This window comes from Lithobates pipiens, unplaced genomic scaffold, assembly GCF_037356315.1.
Source record: "Lithobates pipiens isolate NorthernLeopardFrog02 unplaced genomic scaffold, aLitPip1_a1.2 Scaffold_3, whole genome shotgun sequence".
NCBI lineage: Eukaryota > Metazoa > Chordata > Amphibia > Anura > Ranidae > Lithobates > Lithobates pipiens.
In genome coordinates, this window is record NW_027507790.1 from 5,898,482 (window position 1) to 5,914,380 (window position 15,899).

A 15,899-nucleotide genomic window follows, 5' to 3' on the forward strand; every position below is an offset into this window, starting at 1 on the left:
TAATGTTTCAGAATACTTTGCTCATGAAGGCATCATTTATATAATCCACAATATAGCTGCGCTGTACCTAGCATATATTCACAATTTATAACATGACCATAATGCTTTCATCTAACATCATGCAATAGCTTGTGCTTCAATAAAGCAAATAAGCATTAAGCCTGTAAACACAATGTATAAAGTGTCCATAAATACATGTGGTATCATGCTGTGCTTTGTTGAATTCTTTAATAAATCACTTAATCTTCTGTGGAAGCAAACCACCCTTGTGCCACCACCAATAACACAAGCTGCTTATTGGATCACCATGACCCTCTAGTGTGCAGTGGATCATGTAGCACTTTTCCCCTTTTAAGGCGGGGACCAGAATCTCTCACTCCTCAAAAGCAAATCCCCCCCCCCCTCAACCCAGCGCAGGAGCCATCAAAAAGGGAAAAAGAATCTCACCTAGTGTAAAATCCTTTTATTAAAACCTGGAGAACCCTGGGATGAAGCAGAAAACCAATGGGAGTGGTTTAAAAATGGACGATTAAACAGAACTTGGGCCTAGTCACTGTGTACACTGCAAACCTATCCACCAGTCCTTGTACCCAAGAAAACTGATACTTACTGTGCCACAGGTCTCACAGACACACACAAACCTCAGGACAAATAATTATTTTTTAAACATTTATTCAATTGCATTTGCTTTTCTGCACACAAAAATATATATCACTTTGTCGGAGTGAGCTTACCTTAAAGAAGAACTTAATTAAAACCAGGAACTGTTGAGACACTGAACACATTGGTCAGGGCTAAGTAATGTACGTAGTGTATACAGAGTACAGGTGTCAAGAGTAACAACACAGTGTATACAGTGCAGCAGTCAAGGGAGGGAGAGAGACGAAGGAAGAGAGAGAAGGGGGAGAGAGCAGGGGCAGGGCAGCTTGGCCAGGTAGGGACAAAAGTCCAAGAAGATCTAAATGGGTCCCTCATTAAAGCGGAGGTCCACCCTAAAGTGGACCTCCGCTCATCGGAACCCTCCCCCCCTCCGGCGCCACAATTGGCACCTTTCAGGGGGGAGGGGGGTGCAGATACCTGTACAGTACAGGTATCTGTACCCACTTCCGGGATAGCTCTCTGCGGAAAGGGGCGTATATTACGCCCCTTTCCGCAAGTGCCCGCCCCTTCCCGCAAGTGCCCCGCTGCCTGCTGGGAAAACACACAGATCCCAGAGGCAGCGGGGACCATCCTTATTGCGCAGCGCGGCTCGCGCATGCGCAGTAGGGAACCGGGAAATGAAGCCGAAAGGCTCCATTTCCTGATTCCCATACCCAAGATGGCGGCGGCGGCAGCACCTGAGATACGATCTACAGATCGGCTTCGGGTGCCGACATCGCGGGCGCGCTGGACAGGTAAGTGTCACTATTTTAAAAGTCAGCAGCTGCAGTATTTGTAGCTGCTGGCTTTTAAAAAAAAAAAAAAACGCGGAGTCCCAGTGGACTCCCGCTTTAAGCTGGTGGAAGAAGGAACCCAGGCAGAAGAGCAGCAGGGTAGCTATTCTGACTCAGATTGTTGTGAAGCGATTTAGCCCTTGTGAGACCTCTATAAGATATAATCACTGAGTACAATCCTCATCAGATAGCTTAAACTCACCAAATACCAATTCCATCCACAAGATGCTTTTATTCTGAACATCAGCTTATAGCAGATGACAGGATACAAACAGATGAATAGGTTGTAGTATTTATGCGGTCAAAAGATGATATTGCCTGTAGCTTACAATGCAGAATACATGTGCCCTGCTACATGTGGCTTGTAGCTGCATCCATGACACAGGACGTGCAATCACAGGAACAAGGGTGGAGCATTACATACAAAAGGAAGTGTGTCATAACATGAGGGAAAATAAACTTGAGAAAACAAGTGCATTACCACAAGAGGTCACTAGATGGCAGCATGTGAACGAAATATAATCGTCCATAGAAAATGGTTAGGAAAACAGTCTATATAAATTCTATGCCCATTGGGGCAGCACAGTAGCCATGCAAAAGCCAATATAATGTAAGCCAATGGAGACAGCAAGAACAGTGCAGCAGGTGGATCTTTAAAGACCTGTGTTGTGCTCAATAGATTCCAACCTTGCAGTCTGTGATGTCACACATCAGAGCCAGACGATTTAAGTTCAGCTGAGCTTGTGCATAACTTAAATTGACTGGCTCCGAAACTGCCTTTTAGAACAGCACTCAACTGCACCACAGCAAGTATGAACATTTACAGTAAATAAAAACAAACCTTCAGACAAAGTGTAATAAATGTGATATTTAAAATACCAACTCGCACAGGAACCTGGATATGTACTGTAGCTAGGAGTTGTGCCAAGTACTAAACATACAAGAAAAACAAGTAACCCAACTAAAGACCCAATGCTGCTAGATTGCTTGTAGAGAATTAGGGGCTCCAATTGCATGCAGAAACCAAACAAAAAGAGAAGCAGTGCAAAGGATCCAATAGTGCAGTATATTGATAAAAATGTATCCGTAATAAAAAAGTAAAATACTCACAAACAATAGTGTTCAGATGGCATGACATAACCAGGCTCAAGCGAATAAATGTTTTTATTAAGAATTTATAAAGTCCATAAATATAGGAAAAAAGACAGAAAAAGGGATCCCTCTCTGTGAACAATGAGTATTACAGAATACAATCAGTGGTGGCTCATACATAAGGGGTGCACTGCCCCCCCCCCTCATCTATGCGTCCAGCCCCCTAATCTATATGCAGGGTGTTGGATGTATGAATTCCAATTTTTTTGGAAGCATGTGCTTAGAGCCGGAGGCTGTGGCTCTGGGTGCATTGTTTTCCGCCCCCCCCCCCCCCCCAAAAAAAATATACCACTACCCGCCACTGAATACAATGGTATGCAGAAAAAGTACCCCAAGAGAAAACACAGATATCTGCTCAAAGACATATGAAGGTGCATACATTAAGCTAATCAGAAGAAACAGACTGTCACATAGAACTTTTCGGCATAAGCCCCATACACACGATCAGAAATTCTGGCAGCAAAAGTCAGATGTGAGCTTTTGGTCAGAAATTCCGACCATGTGTATGCTCCATCGGACTATTGCTGGCAGATTCTTTATTTTTCGGTCGGAAAAAGTTCCAATCGGAAATTCTGATCGTCTGTACAAATTCAGACGCACAAAATTCCTACGCATGCTCCGAAACATTTCAAAGCATGCTCGGAAGCATTGAACTTCATTTTCTTGGCTTGTCATAATGTTGTACATCACCGTGTTCTTGACGGTCAAAAGTTCAGAGAAATTTTGTGTGATGCAAGCCAAGCTTGAGTGGAATTCCGTCAGAAAAAAACATCCAAGTTTTTTCCCCATGGAAAATCCGCTTGTGTGTACGGGCAGTAGGCAATAAATCATCTAGTTAGAATCTCAGTCAGGTTGGCTCACTGTGGCCTTAGGAACACATGTAAAGCATATGCACTTCCATATCTGAGTTATACAACTTAATGATATGGTCAAAGTTCCAAGCCCAAAAAGTGTGTAATGTAATGTAAAAAGATTATTAGAAAGAGAGGTAGAATGATGCATAAGAAAAAAGAGCAAGAGGAGGGATGGGGGAAGGGGTACTGCTCCATCAGGGTGCACCAGCCACACCAGCTACTGGGGGGAGACTGGAACGCACCACTGGCCCCCTCCGTTGACGTTTCATCGAGTTCCTCATCTATGTCTATCAACGTCAGTAAACAGATTATCCAGTGCCTACATGAGACACAACTAATAGACATTTGGCGCCTCTAACACCCAGGTGAACGAGACTACACATTCTATTCCCCTCCTCATAAAGTATATACCAGAATAGATTATTTTCTGATACCCCACAATCAGCTTCACGCAGTTAAGGAGTCCTCCATAGGCCTGAGGACATGGTCAGACCACGCCCCCATTACACTAACCTATGCACTGTCCTCTAACCCGTCACAGAAGACGCGGTTTTGGCATCTTAACGAAAGTCTACTACAGAGGCCGGAGGTGATGGAGGAAGTGGATAGGGAATTGTCCTCTTATTTTCAGACTAACACCGCTGTGGACTTTTCACCGGGGATGATACGGGAGGCTCACAAGGCGGTCATCAGGGGAATTTTTATAAAACATGGCTCCCGTATAAAGAAGGAAACTAGTGCAATGCTAGAGTATCTTCTGGCCAGGCTTCGGGGACTTGAGTCGCAACACAAAACTTCACCCGACCCATTGTTGGAAGCTGAACTCTCCTCCATCCGAAGTCAGGTCAATGACCTCCTGGGCTATAGAGCTAAGGCAGCACTGCAAAAGTGGCGGCTAATAGCATATGAATCGGGGAATAAGTGTGGACACATCCTAGTAAGGGCAGCTAAGGATCTAAAGCTGAAGAATTATATAGCTCACATTAAAACGCGGACGAACGCAAAGGTCAACCTTCCGCGCCAGATAGCGGAAACATTTCAGAATTACTATTCCGCTCTTTACAATCTGCCAAACCCACAGGTAGCCCAGCCTACGGTGGAGACTTATCTGTCCTCCAGTCGGCTTCCGACACTCTACCCAGACAGCATAGAAGATTTAGAGGCCCCGATTACATCCGAAGAGCTGACGATGGCGCTAAACCCGGGAAAGCACCCGGACCAGACGGCTTCACCCTTCCCTATTATAGAGCGTTGTTTCCCCGATTACATCCGAAGAGCTGACGATGCCGCTAAACTCGGCTAAACCCGGGAAAGCACCCGGACCAGACGGCTTCACCCTTCCCTATTATAGAGTGTTGTTTCCCTCCCTTGGCCCGCATATGGTGTCCTTCTTTAATAGTATTGGGAATGAAGCCTCCTTCGTTAGAGATTCCTTGCGGGCACATATTACGGTCATACCTAAGGAAGGCAAAGATCCTTTAGTGTGTAGTAGCTATAGACCGATCTCGCTATTAAACACGGATCTTAAATTATTCACTAAAGTTCTGGCGACTCGACTGGCCCGCCATATGCAGGCCCTGGTCCACTTGGATCAAGTAGGCTTCATCCCGACGAGAGAAGCAAGGGACAGCACTATTAAAGTGCTGAACCTGATCCACATTGCCAACCAAACCCAAACACCCTTGGTCTTTCTGAATACTGACGCGGAAAAGGCCTTTAATAGGGTCAACTGGGAATATCTATTTGTGGTCCTCAGACATATAGGATCAGGAGCGAAAATGACCAGGTGGATCTCTCAAATATAAGTTTCCCCTACAGCACAAGTCAAAGTAAATGGAATTCTCTCAGACCCCTTTCTAATTAGAAATGGCACCAGACAGGGCTGCCCATTATCCCCCCTGCTGTTTGCCCTCTTCTTAGAGGCTTTATTGTGCAAGATTTGGAACAATCCGGATATCCAGGGCCTAGTGGCGGGGAGCAATCACTACAAGGTCTCTGCATATGCTATTCTCGCTCTCAAATCTGACTGTGTCCCTTCCGAATCTTCTCAAAGAGTTTGAGGAGTATGGGCGGATAGCTAATCTCAAGATTAATTACACCAAATCGGAAGCTATGGGTGTAGCGCTCTCGCAGAGAGCAATGCAACCACTCCGCACTAGCTTTCATTTTAAATGGTCGTCCACAGCCCTGACATACCTAGGGACAGCTATCCCAGCGAACTTAACCCAGGTTTTTAAATTTAACTTCCCCCCCCTTGCTGGCACAAACCCGTACTTTATTGGGGTCGTGGGATAAGGGTCTCCACTCCTGGTTTGGCAGATGCAACATCCTTAAGATGGGCATCCTGCCCAAATTTCTTTATCTACTGCAAGCCCTCCCAGTCTCGATTCCCCGCGTCGTTCTTTGAACAAATCCATAGTCAGTTCGCTAGCTTTATCTGGGCAAATAAAAAACCGAGACTTGCCCGAGCCCTTCTCTCCCTCTCCAAAACGAATGGAGGCTTAGCCGTTCCGCATATGAAGAAATATAGCCAAGCGATACACCTTGGTAGAGTTATAGGCTGGTGTAGACACCGAGAGCAGAAACGCTGGACCCAGTTGGAACAGGCCCAAGTGCCAGTACCCCTGCAAGGAGCAGTCTGGGGTTATGCTCACCTCCCAGCATCCATGAAGAGGCATCCTCTGATAGGGACGACACTCCGTGCGGGACTACAGGCCTGCTCCCAAAAGTCGCTATCCACACTTACCTCCCCGCTTTTCCCCATTATCGGGAACCCGCAATTCCCTCCTGGGACTGATCTCCAGATTATCAAAGCTATGACAGAACTAGGCCGAAAGACACTTTCGGACGACAGACTCCTGGCCGTCCATAGAGACACTGGCTAACACGGAGGGCCCCTTTAAGCTACCGTTTTGGACTGCGGTACAGCTCCGTCACTTCCTCCATTCTCTGTCGTCCCCACAGCAATTCAATGAACCCCTGACACCCTTCCAGGAATACTGCTCCGGTAACAGGGCACTCCCCAGAACGTTTTCCACAACTACAACCTACTAATCACGCCCACGAATGACACACATCTGACCTTCCTGAAAAAGTGGGAGAGAGATTTGAACTGTGAATTTACCCTGAACCAAGCTCAACGTATTTTTACGTTTGCCCTGAAATCTTCTATCTGCACAAAAGTACAGGAAACTAATTACAAACTACTGACAAGGTGGTATCTAACCCCTCGAGCCCTGCAGACTTACTACCCAAACACTTCAGCGCTGTGTTGGAGGTGCCAGGAGGAACAGGGCACATGGTTACATGTATTTTGGTCATGTCCGAGACTATCCTACTTTTGGTCCATGGTTAGGTCCACCATACAAAAATTCACGGAATACATTATCCCAGACGACCCGGCCTTTTTTCTACTACATGTAAACACAATGTCCACCAAAAAGTATAAGCAATCTATAGTGCGTCACCTAGTGAATGCAGCCAGAGCTTGTGTCCCACTTTACTGGAAAACCCAAACACCCCCATCAGTGGCATCGTGTATTCAGAAAGTAGATGATATTAGTAAAATGGAAGACCTGGTATTATCCGGGAGACAGCAACAGTATAAATTTGAGAAAACCTGGGCTCTTTGGCGTCAATTCATCCTCACCTCTGAAGGTGTGGCGCTTAGAATGGGGTAGGGTGATTGGTGCTTGTCCTGCCTCAACCAGTGCCCCCCCCCCCTCTTTTTTTTTCCTTCCCCACCCTTCACACCTTCCTACATGTCCGTTCCAGACTTACGGGTAAATAAAAAGTCCCTGGCGTTGAGATCTAGCCAGGGAAGATGGGGAACTGGGAGAGTAAGAAACGAACAGCAGCTGAGAGGTAGACTGCTCACATACATCCTGCTTAATGCTGAAGGATCTTAGACGAGTTGGCCTTTGATTGGCAGGGTATGACGTGCAATGACTTATCCACCTGATTTGTGTGAAATATGGGATGTGCACCATCTCTGACTCTCCTTTTATTTGTATGACAAAACTACATTGTATCTCCCGTGTTTCTCCTTATATTTTTCAAAATTGTGAGTCTATTGTTTTGCACTTGCCTTTATGAATAAACTTTTATATTTGAAAAAAAAAAAATCAGCAACTGTTGAGACAATGAACACTTTAGTCAGTACTAAGTAAAGTACAACATAGTGTATACAGTGCAGGTGTCAGGAGTAAATAACATACAACACAGCGTATTGAGTGCAGTAGTCTGGGGGAGGGTCGGAGAGAAACAGAGGAAGAGAAAGATTGCAGAGAGACAGGGAGGGAGAGATTATTATTATAGTAAACCTAGTAAAGCTGTAAAACAAATGTTTGTTATAAGATAAAAAAATGATGCAGAAGAAAAAGAACAGAGGAAGGTTTTGCTCCATCTGGGTGCATCTGCCACACGCACCGGCCAAAAGACCAGGTGTTGAGAAAGATTGGCGGCGATAAGCCCAGAAGAAAGGTTTAATGGTCAAAGGGGATCCATATATCAATGCTATGATGGACCAAGGAATGTATAGATTCCTAGAAAGGTTTAATGTTCATACTATGTCAATAAATGTGTTAGAAGGAACCTGTCAGGGCACCATTCAGAGCACAGGTGGGCATGTGTTGAGAAGCAGACATCAAAACAAAAGTTTGCATGTGCTAAGAAGAAGACGTGGGATAGTTGCCAATACTATACATGGCCATGCTTGTTTGCCATGTACCATGCTGTCATCGACCTGGTTTGCTTCTGGACCATCCTGCTGTCTGATTCTTGATTTAACCCTGGCTTGCTCAAAGGACTCTACCTTTCCTGACTAGCCGTATATATGACCCTGGCTTGTCCCTCTGACTTTTCTCCTTGCTTTGCCTGATTCCTGTGTATGATCTTGGCTCTGTTCCTAACCACACTCCTGCCTACCCCCTGACTGGTCTTTCCATGTATGACCTCAGCTTCCATCCTGACTTTGCTTCTTAAAGCGGTTGGGGGGTATTGTGTATATCATATGGTCATATGAACTAAATGTTATGGAAATCTATTTGAATATAGTATAATCACTTTATAAAAGGAATTGTAAATGATGTATGTACCTTCCTCTACCTGAAACTGTTGAAACAATGATGTTTAACTTGTGTTTTGGATAATAAAATCAAGGAATTTTTAAAAATTATTTTGTTTCTCATTGCTGCAAAAAAAAACCACAGGGAATTTACCTGACCTTCCAATTTGATAACGGGGTGTGCAGCTAGCTCAGATTCCCCATGCGCTCTCCCTCTTTCGCTTAAAGCGGTTATAAACCACTGATGTTAAAAAATAAAGCCTGCAAGGCAATGGCACAATGTGCTAGTATGCATCGCATACTAGACATTATGAAAAACTCACCTTGGAACGAAGTCCCCCCAGCACTGTAAATCACTGCTGAGAGGGCTGATATGTTCCCCCTTGTCTTTCTTTGGTGTTCGCCAGCTCCGGCTATGGGATTGGCCAGAGCTGCGATGACGTCCCTCCCACCCATGCATGTTGGAGCCCTCAGTTCCAGCACGAAGCTCTGAAGTTCCCGCAAGGTATGCCGGAACCTCAGTGATGTCACTGGCTGCATGCAGGGTGAGTATCTCCTAAATGGTGCACAACTCTACCCAGTGCCGGGACAAGGTCATCCAGAGCCCAGGGCAAACACGCCAAACTGCGCCCCCCCCCCCCCGTCCCCAATATGTATGAGCATTATGTGCCATCAAAAGTCCCCCCCCCCCAAAAACTGAGCACTAATCTTTTTCACCCCCCTAAGCATAAATTCCCCCTCCTCCCAGTGCAAATCTGTTCCCCTGCTGAAATCCCCCCTCCCAGCACAAATCTTACCCCCTCCATCCCCCAAATCCCCCCAATTCAAGTGCCCCCCCCCCAAAAAGAAAAAAAAATCACTCCTCCTAGCACATATTATCTACCCCTAAAATTGCCCCTCCCAATAACCCCACGGCAAATCCCTCCTTCCAGCACAAAGCGCCCCAATCATCCCTCCTAGCACAAATCTTCTTCCCACATTCCTTCTCCCCTTAAATTTTAGCATACCCCCCAAATTTCCCCTCCTAGAACAATACTTACTCCCTGCTGCCCCCCAAATCTCCCTTTCCAATACAAATCCCCTCCCCCCAATTTCCTTGTGGTGCCACCCACCTCACATGAAACCACAGTGCCCAGGACAGCCACCCCTCCTGCCCACTCCTTGTCCCGGCCCTGATTCTACCTACAGGTAAGCCTACCATGGCGTTGCAGCCACCAGAACCCCAGGTTCCTCTTGCAGAGTTATTTTCAGGAGACAGACATACATTCAAGACCTTCAAGAATGCCTGACGGTTGTACTGTGCCCTGCAACCTCTGCCTTTTCCCCTCGAGTCTACAAAAGTCATAAGATCCTCAATCCTGGGCGTATAACCTTGAACAAATGAATCTGCTTCTTAAAGCGGTTCTAAACCCTTTACAACCACTTTTTGCTGCAGGTAAACCTATAATTAGGCTTACCTGTAGCTACCCAGGATATCTCCTAAACTTGCCCGATTTAAGAGATATCCCCTGTATTTGCATGTGCCAACGTCATCGGCACATGCGCACTGAAGCAAACTGAAGCAATGGCACGTACGTGCTGTTGCTTCAGTTAACCACTTGCTTACTGGGCACTTAAACCCCCCTCAGTCCCAGACCAATTTTCAGCTTTCAGCGCTGATGCACTTTGAGTGACAATTACGCGGTCATACAACACTGTACCCAAATGAATTTTTTATCATTTTTTTCCCACAAATAGAGCTTTCTTTTGGTGGTATTTAGTTACAGCTCGGAGTTTTATTTTTTGCTAAACAAACAAAAAAAGATGCAAAAAAATAAAAAAAATAAATCATGTTTTAATAGTTTGTTATAAAATTTTGCAAACGGGTCATTTTTCTCCTTCATTGAAGTGCGCTGATTAGGCGGCACTGATAGGCTGCATTGGTGGGCACTGATGGGCTGCATTGGTGGGCACTGATGGGCTGCATTGGTGGGCACTGATAGGCTGCACTGGTGGGCACTGATAGGCATAGTTAAGGCGGCACTAATAGGCACAGATAAGGCGGCACCGATGGGCACAGATAAGGCGGCACTGATGGGCAAAGATGGGCACAGATAAGATGGCACGGATGGGTGGCACGGATAAGTGGCACGGATGGGTGGCACGGATGGGCACTGATAGGTACCACAGATAGATGGGACTGATGGGCACTGATAGGTGGCACTGATAGGTGGCTCTGATAGGTGGCACTGCTGGGCACTGATGGGCGGCACTGCTGGGCACTGATGGGCGGCACTGCTGGGCACTGATGGGCGGCACTGGGGTGCAGCACCTGAGGCAGATTTTGGGTGGCACTGTGGGTGGCACTGCTGGGTGGCACTGTGGGTGGCACTGTGGGCACTGCTGGGTGGCACTGTGGGCACTGCTGGGTGGCACTGTGGGCACTATGGGCACTGCTGGGTGGCACTGACAGGGGGGCACTTACTTTATTTCAGGATGGCACTGCGGGTGGCAGGTGGGCACTGGCAGGGGGCAGGTGTCCTTTTAAATTGCTGGCCGTGATCGGGACTGATGTCCCGAACACGGCCGCCGGCGATCGGCTTTTTTTTTTTCTCCTCGCGCTGTCAGCGCGAGGAGGAATAATAGCCGATTACCGGCTCCGTTTTATCACATGATCAGCTGTCATTGGCTGACAGCTGATCACGTGATAAGGGGTCGGGATCGACCCCTTACACGGATCGGTGATCAGGCGAGTCTCACGGACTCGCCGATCACAGAGCGCGCCGCGCGCGCCCCTCAGGGGGCGCGCAGGCCGCTCGTAACCGGGACTACGTCAATAGACGTAGTCCCGAAAATGTGGGTCCGCGCTATTGCCGTCATTTTGCAATAGCGCGGATCCCAAGTGGTTAAACTGTGCAATTGCCTACGGCTCCCGCGTGCATACGCAGGAGTGACGTCATCGTGCCTCCGGCCAATCACAGCGCCGGGGGCCGAGATACCAGGAAGTAACTCCAGGAGCAATGTCGGCCGCGGAGCGATAAACAAGGATCTCAGGTAAGTAATTCATAATGAGCTAGTATGCATAGCATGCTAGCTCATTATGCCTTTGTTTGCCAATCAGTGTTTCCAATCAGTGCCAGCTGTCAGCACCAATCAGTGCCACCTGTCAATGCCAGTGTTTCCAATCAGTGCCACCTGTCAGTGCCAATCAGTGTTTACAATCAGTGCTACCTGTCAGTGCCAATCAGTGCTGCCTAATATCAGTGCCAACCAATGCCACCTATCAGTGACAATCAGTGTTTCCAATCAGTGCCACCTACCAGTGCCAATCAGTGCTGCCAATCAGTGCCAGTGCTTCCAATCAGTACCTATCAGTGCCGCCTATCAGTGCCCATCAGTGCTGCCAATCAATGCCCATGAGTGCCACCTATCAGCAACCATCAGTGCTAACCATTAGTGCTGCCAATTAGTGTCCATCAATCCTGCCAATCAGTGCTACTAAATGCTACCAATCAGTGCCGATCAGTGCTGCCTATCAGTGCTAATCAGTGCAGCCTTTTTTGGCCTACATGCATATTTGCCTTCACTAACCTCCCCAGCATGCTATCCTGGGCCCATATACACCTATAGCCTAGTCCCTTTAACAATGTATATTGTCAGCTCCATTGTACTGCTTTACCCCAAACTTAAAATGTGTCCAAATGTAATGTGTGTCGTTAAATTAATTTATAACCCTCCCCCACCCCCTAAAATGTGTCCAAATGTAATGTGTGTTCTTAAATTAATTTATAACCCCCCCCCCCCCCATCCCCTCATACAATACAAAACGGAGAGGAGGGTTTTTAACTACTGACTGGCCAGAGCGAGAAGAGTTGTGGAGAATACCTTTGGGATAATGGCCAGCCAGTTCTGCCTGTTTCTGACAGCACTCAATATGGCATGACTACAAAATAAACCACATCATCCTGTGCTGTTGCGTCCTACATCATTTTTTAAGGGAACATTCGCAAAATTATCTTTCATCAGTTAGGCCTGAGGCCGGACTTATTCCTGATTCTTCCCTGACAGGCCTGGATACTGGCCGTACTGGCTTGGCTCCCCAAACCGCCCGTCAAGTTTGGGAGAGATATGTGAATTATTTTATGGGTATACATATATAAATTTATCTTAATTCAATTTTTTTTTTTGCTGCTAAAATCTAGAGTTTGATTTCTTGTTTGCTTTTCTTTTTGGCTGTCTCTTGGTTCTCCTAGTGCACCTGTAGTGCCAAGTGGATTTTCCTTTAGTAAATAAGCCCCATTGTCACTGTAAACACAAAATGACTTACAAAACTGTTATTGAGTATTGAAAGAAGAAGCCACACATTGTTGTATTTTAAAATGGAAGTAAACCCTTCCAAACAACTTTGACCTACAGGTAAGCCTAGATTAAGGCTTACCTGTAGGTCCAAGTAATATCTCCTAAACCTATATGGTTTAGGAGATATTTGCCCGAAAATGGGCACCGCTGTCTACGGCGCATGCGCCGTAGACAGCGGCGCGCAGGCGCACTAAATGCGGCAAGTCCAAGAATGGATTTGCCAAATTTGTCTACTCCCGTGCGCATGCGCGGGAGTGACGTCATCGCGGCTCCGGCGAATGGCAGCGTCGGAGCTCCGAGACGCGACTCCCGTGCGCATGCGCGGGAGTGACGTCATCGCGGCTTCTCCGCTGTCATTCGTCGGAGCTGCGAGAGACGCCACAACCAAGATGGATGCGGCGGACTACAGGTGACAGCGGCGACTTCGCTGGCTCCTGTGTCAGGTAAGTGACACATAATGAGCTACTATGCGATGCATAGTAGTCCATTATGCTTTACCTTTGCAGGGAAAAAAAGAGGAAGTAAACCCATCAGGGTTTACTTCCTCTTTAAAATGTTTACTCTGTGCACATTCACATAGGTGCGTTTTTAAAATCTGGTTAAACGTTATTTTTGCTTTTTCACAGTATTTTTGGGGGGTTTTAGATTTTTTACTCAATATAATTTTTTTTGTTTTCACAAAATTTTATTTTATTTTTTTATTTTTTCAGCATTAGATTATTTTTTTATATATTTTTAATCTTTTTTAGAAACAGGCATGTTTTAAAACCTAACATACACAACTCTGGAACTTACAAAGTTCAACGTATAAAACTTGAAGGCAATATCAGACATTATAGTGTCAAAAAAATTCTTGATATTGCCTTCATCAGATGGGATGATGTCACCCACATTTTGAAGATGCAAACAAATTAGGAGTCCAAATGGGTAATGTCAACATGTGCTATCTCCCATCATAGGAGATCAATGGACTTGTTTTGTGGGTGCAATCCCTTCCTCTCACCTACTAGCATTATGAGGAAGGGATTGCACCCACAAAACGCGTACATTGAGATCCCCTGATGGCAGCTAGCACATGTTGACACACTGTGTGCATCTTCAAAATTTGGCTTTTAAAATTTTAAAAACTTAAAGTCACAGAATTTGGTCCTCTAAAAAGGAAATGAAGAACATGATTGATTTTGTTTTAGAGAAAAGGGGATTAGATTCTCCCCAAAACATCAATCATGTTCTTCATTTCCTGCTGCATGATGTCCAGGCGATTGCACATTGCATCGATCTCCCCATTCCAGGCCATGATCTGCGCAATGAGTCTTTGGGTGCTGTCGCTTGTAAATGGGTCCCCCGTTTCCCCTTCCACAACCAGAACATCAAGTAAAATTTATGTAAAAATATATATTTAGAAATATGCAGGCATACACAGATTACCTGAAGCTGGGGTGTCAGACACTCACCTGGTGGGGTGCCCATGTCGCCCACTTCCTCCACCTCTCCTTCCTCAATATCCTCGGGGGGCTGGGGCTTAATTGCCATTCAGGCTGTCGAGGTTGGGGGGTCCCTGGGATCCTGTTGTCTGAGGTCTTTTCTCCCCTATGAGAATGAAACAAAAGATATACTTTGCACACAGATATTTGAGTCCAGAAATAGGAATATGAAAGATTGCTTAGAAGTGGTGTACAATTGTTTGTTTGGGAAGAGATCCAAGTTGAAGACATGATTCAAATTCCCTTTTAAACAAACTGCAATACTTACCTTTTTTGGCCAAGTTTCACAGATGGAGACACCCCAAGCATCCCCTGGAGCCCCCGTGTGGGTTACCCTAAAAAATGTTCTCTGGTGTCCCACACTAGTGAGTCCAGATGTGAAAACAGCTGCTGAGTGTCCTCTCCTTACATTCCACTGAATCAAGTTTGCAATTAATTCTAATTTCCAAGACATCTACACAACAATATCCTAAACTTCTTTTAATAGGACAAATTAGCATGACCCAAATGTAGTACCAGAACAATGTCTCCTACAAACAATGTTTCTACAAACTATGTTTTCTACGAACGACCACCCATGAACATGAAAGTAGCCATTTCAAACTGTATAATAGTAAAGAAAAGCACATGGAGCAGCAATGCAAGTTAATTATCATTATAGGAACCCACGACAAGTACTTAATTTTTTGAAGCTCCTTCTTGATGTTGCGATACTGATCCGGCTCCCTCAGTTTTATGTCAGACCATTGCTTCCTCAACTGCTCTTTTGTCCAGCGTACCCCAAACTTCTGCTCCAGAGTGCTGACCACAGTTGACATGATGTCGTCCTTTCTTCTATTCGGATGGGTGTATAGACCATGTTTCCCATGATAATCCTCCCTCCTTAAAATCCACACCATCTCTACCATTTCCTCAAAGGCCATGTTGGTGGCCTTCAATCTCCTCTTGGATCCAGATGTTTGTGGCTTTCCTCCACGCTACTTCCACAATGTGTCTCTGCCATTTTTCTCAATTCACTCCTACTGCACACTGAAGAGAGAAGGGGCGGGGAATAGTCGTCAAAAAGAACGTCAGAGGCAGGCGACGCAGGCAGAGTTGACACATGCGCAGTGTATATAAAGCTAACATGCATCGGTCGTATGTCTGATTTGCGTCAAACGGCAGTGACGAGTGTCTTAAATGAAGGTAACATTTGAACTAGGCCCAGATTGAGGCCTATATTGGGCTACGATAATAATGAGAGTTTAGATTGACATTGCTATTTTTGTCATATCAAGCTAACAAACGTCGTACGTCTGATGTGTGTGTGCCCTATATTTGGATAAGATAATAATGAGAGTTTGGACTGACAGTGTTTTTGCCTTGTGTATTGTCTTACAGAAAAAATGAATCAGTTTAAAGAGCACAATTGTTTGAGCATTTTCATTGACAAGTATAGGGAGATGAGAAATCTGTGGGAGGTCAAATACAGTTTGTATTATAATAAGCAAGCAAGGAAGGCAACACTGGAGACACTTCTGGAATTTGTCAAGACTTGGGTCCCTGAAGCAAACATCAAGTTTTTGGAAAATAA